The sequence below is a fragment of the Rhinoderma darwinii genome, chromosome 4 (assembly GCF_050947455.1).
Source record: "Rhinoderma darwinii isolate aRhiDar2 chromosome 4, aRhiDar2.hap1, whole genome shotgun sequence".
NCBI classification, from domain to species: domain Eukaryota; kingdom Metazoa; phylum Chordata; class Amphibia; order Anura; family Rhinodermatidae; genus Rhinoderma; species Rhinoderma darwinii.
In genome coordinates this window covers 370,042,397-370,048,429 of record NC_134690.1, presented here as the reverse complement: position 1 = coordinate 370,048,429, position 6,033 = coordinate 370,042,397, and positions in this window count along the sequence as shown.

Here is a 6,033-nt window from a genome sequence, read left to right as displayed (position 1 = left end):
AGCTGGAAGTTAAAGCAAATCATTAACTCTAAGGTATTAGAATTTTTCTTTATTTGCTGCATGTTACTAGTTTATCACGTTTACCAGTAATAATTCTTCTCTTTAATTTAAAATGGTTTATTAACCCTTTCAAGACCAAGGCCTTGCAAATAACCTGGAATGCCACATTATTATTTTTATTAAAAAAATTCAGTTTTTTAAACACACTGTCTAGTATTTTGTTGTGTTCAGGGGAATCTGGCTGACACAGTGTCACCCCAATTATTTTAATGGTACAGCACTTGTAACGGCTGCAGTCCCAGACCGCTGCCGCCCCCACTGTCAGACGACCGGGACAGCAGATGCCAGCTCGCGTGGCCGTCATGCTCTGGACTGTGTGCTAAGGTGCGTGCGCTCGTCCCTGGCCTTAAAGGGCCAGCGCATGTGCATACTATAAGTTCCTTAACCAATCTCCAGACCACCCTGGACTATAAAATGTGCTCCGCCCTTCAACTCCCTGCCTGAGCGTTGTTGTTGTCTACCCATGTTTGTATTGCAAATGGTCCCTTAGTTGTATCCTGCTCCCAGTGTTCCCGTGTCCTGCTTCCTGTATCCTGTTGCTGTGTTGTTTCCTGTACCTAAGCATTTAGTTTGAGCTGTGTGTATCATCTGCCACATCTGGTGTTATCTGCCACGTCTGGTATCATCCACCATGTCTGGCATCATATGCCACGTCAAGCTCCATCCGTGCCAAAGCCTCTGGTACTGTCTGAACTCTTACAGGTACTCTTGTGCTAAGGACTTTGCATAGACTTTATATAGACTGTTATTTGGCCAGCTACCACTTTGCTACTGCGGAGCGGCATAGTGGGTCCACATACCCCCAGATTGTGGCAGTACGATACAGCACGATTAGCCTGTGAAGAGGACCATGTATATTTACATTCCTACTGCACAGGGCATCGTCAGCTGGGATGTAAATATACATATTGTGGTCATCTAGGGGTTAATGAAAATAATATTCTCTCCATAGCGACACCTATAGACTGCTACCCTGTAATGACTCCCCCAAAAGCAGCCACCAGACAAGCCTGTGTAGACAAAACTAACACAACACCAAAAATCAGCTGACCTGAGCCCAAAGATGCGGGCTTTGTCCGCCATAGCGAGCAGCTTTTACCTGATATAACTTCAGCTTACAATATACCAGCCAAATCAACAGCTACTAGCGGGTATATGAGTAAGTAGCGGGCATATGAGTAAGTAATTCCGCTTATGGCTATCTCTAGGCGGCCTATAAAGTCCACCAACTTTAAAGCCTCAAAGTTAACTAGAGTCTGTAAGCCGATAAGAAAAATGTAAACAAATCCCTGAGAACAATCCTTGAGAATGGAGAGTGGCACTACGTCTCTATGCTTTGCAGTATTTTTGTAGCTATCCATCAGGCGGTTTGAATTTTGTAATATGTTTTTAGCCTCACCCATAATGCTACTTAGGCTTGAAGCCAAAAACAAAACCATTTCATAGCATCGACAGTGATATCCACTATATTCCACCTCTTCTCACATATAACTGAAACAGGCCATACTTATGCTGGCTAACCAGTTCAGGACCGGGCTATTTTGAGCCTTCAGGACCAGACACCGTTTAGCCCTTTTTAAGCACATGTTAGTTAAATGGCTATAACTTTTTTATTTGTTGGGCTAACTACGTGATTTTTGCGAAGTTTTTTCCATAGACAATGCAGGTTTCTTTTTTTTTATCGTTTTTATACACATCCTCTTTTGCTATTTTAGAATTTGTATTCATAAAGTTTGAAAATAATAGTAAAAAAATAAGCTATTTTAAGTTTCAGCAATTTTTTTTGGTAATAACATAGTTTTACCCTAAAATAGACCTTTTATTTGTGATCGTCATTGTCTACCGTAAATTTTAATATATTACATGTCTATTTTAGGGTAATTGGGTCAGCGCTAGCGTTACAACCATGATTGGCGGGGGGAAAGTTTTTTTTGGGGATGGGTATTTTATGTGTATTTATTATAAAAATAAATTTGCACTTGACTTTACTATTTTTTTATTATTATGGTCTGTCCCTCAAAAGGTCAAAAAAGACCTTTGGGGAACTTTATTATTTTTTTTTTCTTTCTTTTACACCAAGCTTTTCCCCTGTAACTGGGGCTGCACAGCAGCCCCAGTTACAGGGGAAATCAGCCCTCTCATAGTGACTATTGACACTAATAGGGCTGTGCTGGGTCTTGTAAAACCCAGCAGCAGTCTGTCAGTAACGGCACCCGGCGATCATGTGATCAGTCACATGATCACCAGGAGGAATAGAGACAGCGCCGCTGCTGCTGTCTCTATTCCTATACACAGCGTTCATTGAGCGCTGTGTAAAAAGACATCGGAGAAGACAGAAGCCGCGAAAGCTGCTTCTATCCTCTCCTCAGGGTCCCCGGCAGTTACTGACAGCCGGAGACCCGACATTCAGCTGCCCGATCGCGCGGGCAGCAAGTTAAAACCCGAGCCGTAAAAAGTCTATGGCTCGGGTTTTAAGGACCCTGACCGCTGGCCGTAAAAACACAGCCAGCGGTCGGGAACCAGTTAAAAGTTCCCAGCAGGATGCAGATAATTCACAATATTAGATGAGGGTAGTCGCTCAGGTGCACTGCTTATGAACATCCACTTATATAACTACCATTCAGGAGGGGGATGGCTGCTAAACATTATAATTATTATAATTATTATTATTATAACACATAGATAAGATTTTTCTAAGGTGCCAGTTATTTGGTTACGTGTAGTGCACCTTGCTGACTATCAGTCTACTGGTCACACCCATAATCCTGCTCCAATGATTATTTTAGTCAGACTTAATCATTTAATATATCGCCACAGGCACTCAATAGAGAATTCTCTGTATTTGCTGATAATCATCTTATCTTTAATTTACACTCCAGCCTCCAGGCAAACTTTATAACACACTCTAATCTCATTCCATCATCCAGAAAATGATCTGTATACACTGTAAGATAAATTAGAAACTTTAATACTAATACTGATACCCAGTATCATCTACTTGGGCAACAAACTTCCTAGCTTGGCGATTGCAAAACTACTATTTTTGTTATTCAATCACTTGGCGCTCTCTTACATATATTTACGACATGGATTCCATGTTGTACATGCAGTTACGTCGGGCGGATCGCATGGACGCAGAACCGAGTCGGTGCAATCAACAGCGGGAGCCTTGCGGTGATTGAAAGCCAGGTTCCCGCTGTAACGGCCAAGATCAGAGTAATTTCTGATCCTGGCTGTTTAACCTTTTAGATGCCACAATTAATAGGAGCTTGATAGAGGGAGGGCGTTATTGGAGTACCATGCCGATGGGTTACTGTAGGGTGGTGAAGAGTTATCATGGCAGCCGGAAACCATAATACAGGCCCACATGTCTCCCAATAGATTGCTTATCAGTGACACACTGACAGACAATAATGATTGAAATACTAAGTTTTCCCCAAGAAATAAAAATAGCCCCCTTTTTTTCAGTTTGTTTGGGGTTTTTTTCGCAGCTATTTATGTACTTAGTCCTTTTTGTTATAATTCTATTGTATTCTCAGGTAGTTCTGATCGTATCTGTGTTATTTAAAACATAATGGTGCCTACCTCTTTTTCTCAAATTTTTTGCAGCCTCAGATGCCCAATTTTTTTATGTCCAATCATTTATAAAATACTATCATTTTTTTTTATTTTTACTTATCCACTTATTGTCACCACATCTCTTTAAAAGTATGTTTAGGTGAAACTTCTATAAGGGTTTTCACATATGCTGTTTAATCAAGCTCAATTAAGAAGTGACTATAAGACCTACCTACCTATCCTCTCCTCATTATTCCTGTCTTTCGACCATTTTGAGGTTTTTATTTGTCGGTCGTGCGAGTAATAGAGCCCTCTGGAGCTCTGTGTGTCAAGACAATTCCCACAACTCTACTCCATGTATACTTGGTTATACTCCAAGTCACGTCTGTGTCCAAATCACTGTACCTAAAATTCTTTATTTCTTTCCTCCCGGCAGAACCGTATCTTCACTTCCATGTCAGTAATTTTGCATTAGCCAATCATAATGCAGAGTGAGTGAAGTGCCTGTTACAGGACCTGTTGGTCGTGTATTCTGTTTCCTCCAGTCGGTGAATGAACATAAATAAAGACAAAACTCAACTCACCTGATTTTGTCAGCATAGTAATCGATGGCTCGACACCCAGCATCCACAGGTGCACACATGTCTCCTTAGGTAAATTTCAATAGTTCGCACAATAAAAATATTTACTGGACTCATAGTCATAGCCTGTTGTCAAAAACTTCACTAGGTATTTAAAAAGAGGTTGTAATGACGGGGTAGGGAGACAGACAGGTGAGCCCTGATCTACCCGCCACTTGCACGACCCGTCCTAGGCGATGGCGTACAACTGGGCGACGGTCCCTACGCTTAATACGTGCACGACAAACAGACAAGGGTACACAGAAGCTAAGGGAAATGGGGCAGTTGCCCACGGCAACACCGTGAGCAACAAGAGTAGTGAACGAGCCGAGTCAAACCAGGAGTGTACGAGGTACCAAACGCAGAGCAGGAGAGTAGTGAACGAGCCGAGTCAAACCAGGAGTGTACGAGGTACCAAACGCAGAGCAGGAGCGTAGTCAGTAAAGCCAGGGTCAAAATGAAGCAGAGGTCAATAGTAATAGCTGGAGCAGCAGAGCCAGGAAACAAGATAGAATCACAGACAAAGACAAGAAGCAAATGAAGGTATACATAGACCGAGGGCGGGAGCTAGAACCATCTGGCCAGGCTGTGATAGGTTCTCCCACTCCTCAGCCTACCAGCCTGAGTGGTAGCAGATCGAGTCACTCTATCAGACCTAGGAGCAGATGCAGACTGATTAACCACGGGCGTCGACACAGAAGCTGTGTCTGGCAGATCCTTTGCAGAGGTATTACCAAATCCCCTACTGCTGGGTTACCCGACAAAGGTCAAAATTGAAATATACTTCCAAAAATGCGTAAAACTCTATGCAAACTTACCTTTATGTTTTTAAAAACGTAACCAGTATTTGTTTATCTACCCAGTATAAGGGTACAGCTGGAGAAAGGCCTGTGCAGCATTTGATCGCCTCACAGTTTAAGAAGCGCTGACATAGAGAATGCATGGAACACAGCAGAGGTCACAAATTTATCTCTCATTGCATATTCCTCCAAGTGAAACATGCCAAAATTTGTCTCATCACTTCTTGGAATAAATTGTAATTTATTTTGTTTATTTATTTATTTAATGTCAACAAGATGGAATATATTTGGACATCTTGGGAAACTCAAACAACACATTCAATGCGAGCTAATGATGGCATACACATGAGAAAAGTTCACTAAGGGCCTGTTCACATCACCGTTCACTTTCCGCTATTGATTCCATCGTTAAAACGGAAACCTCCCGGAATGGTGACGAACGGAAACCATTAGCGGTTTCCGTCACCATTGATATCAATGGTGACTGAAACGGAAGCTGTGGTTTCACTTTCACTTTCCGTTGCGGGGTTCACCCGATGGAACCCTCCGACGGAACCCTGGAACGGAAAGCGAACGGTGATGTGAACAGGCCCTAAGGCTCTATTGACACGACGGGGTTCAAGTGTCGGCCGATAAAAACGGCCGTTTTGGACCGTTTTTCCAGGCTGTTTTGCATCCATTTTGCATCCATTCCGATTCTGTTCCGGGCCGTATTGCCTTTTTTAACGGCCGAGTTTGACCCGTTTTGCATACGTTTTTTTCCCTGTCCGTTTTAAAATCGGAGGAATTTCATTTGTAAATGAAGCTGTGGTGGCCGTGGATTGGGGATTCCGCTCCTACAGGGAGCAAAAAAAATACCCTCCTCCTCCTCACATGCACTTCGCACAGTGAGGAGGAGAACGAGAGAGGGTGAGCGATGAAGACACAGCCGTCACTTGGGACACATTCCAGTGATGGCCGTGTATTATCCGGCCCCATAGACTTCTATGGGATCA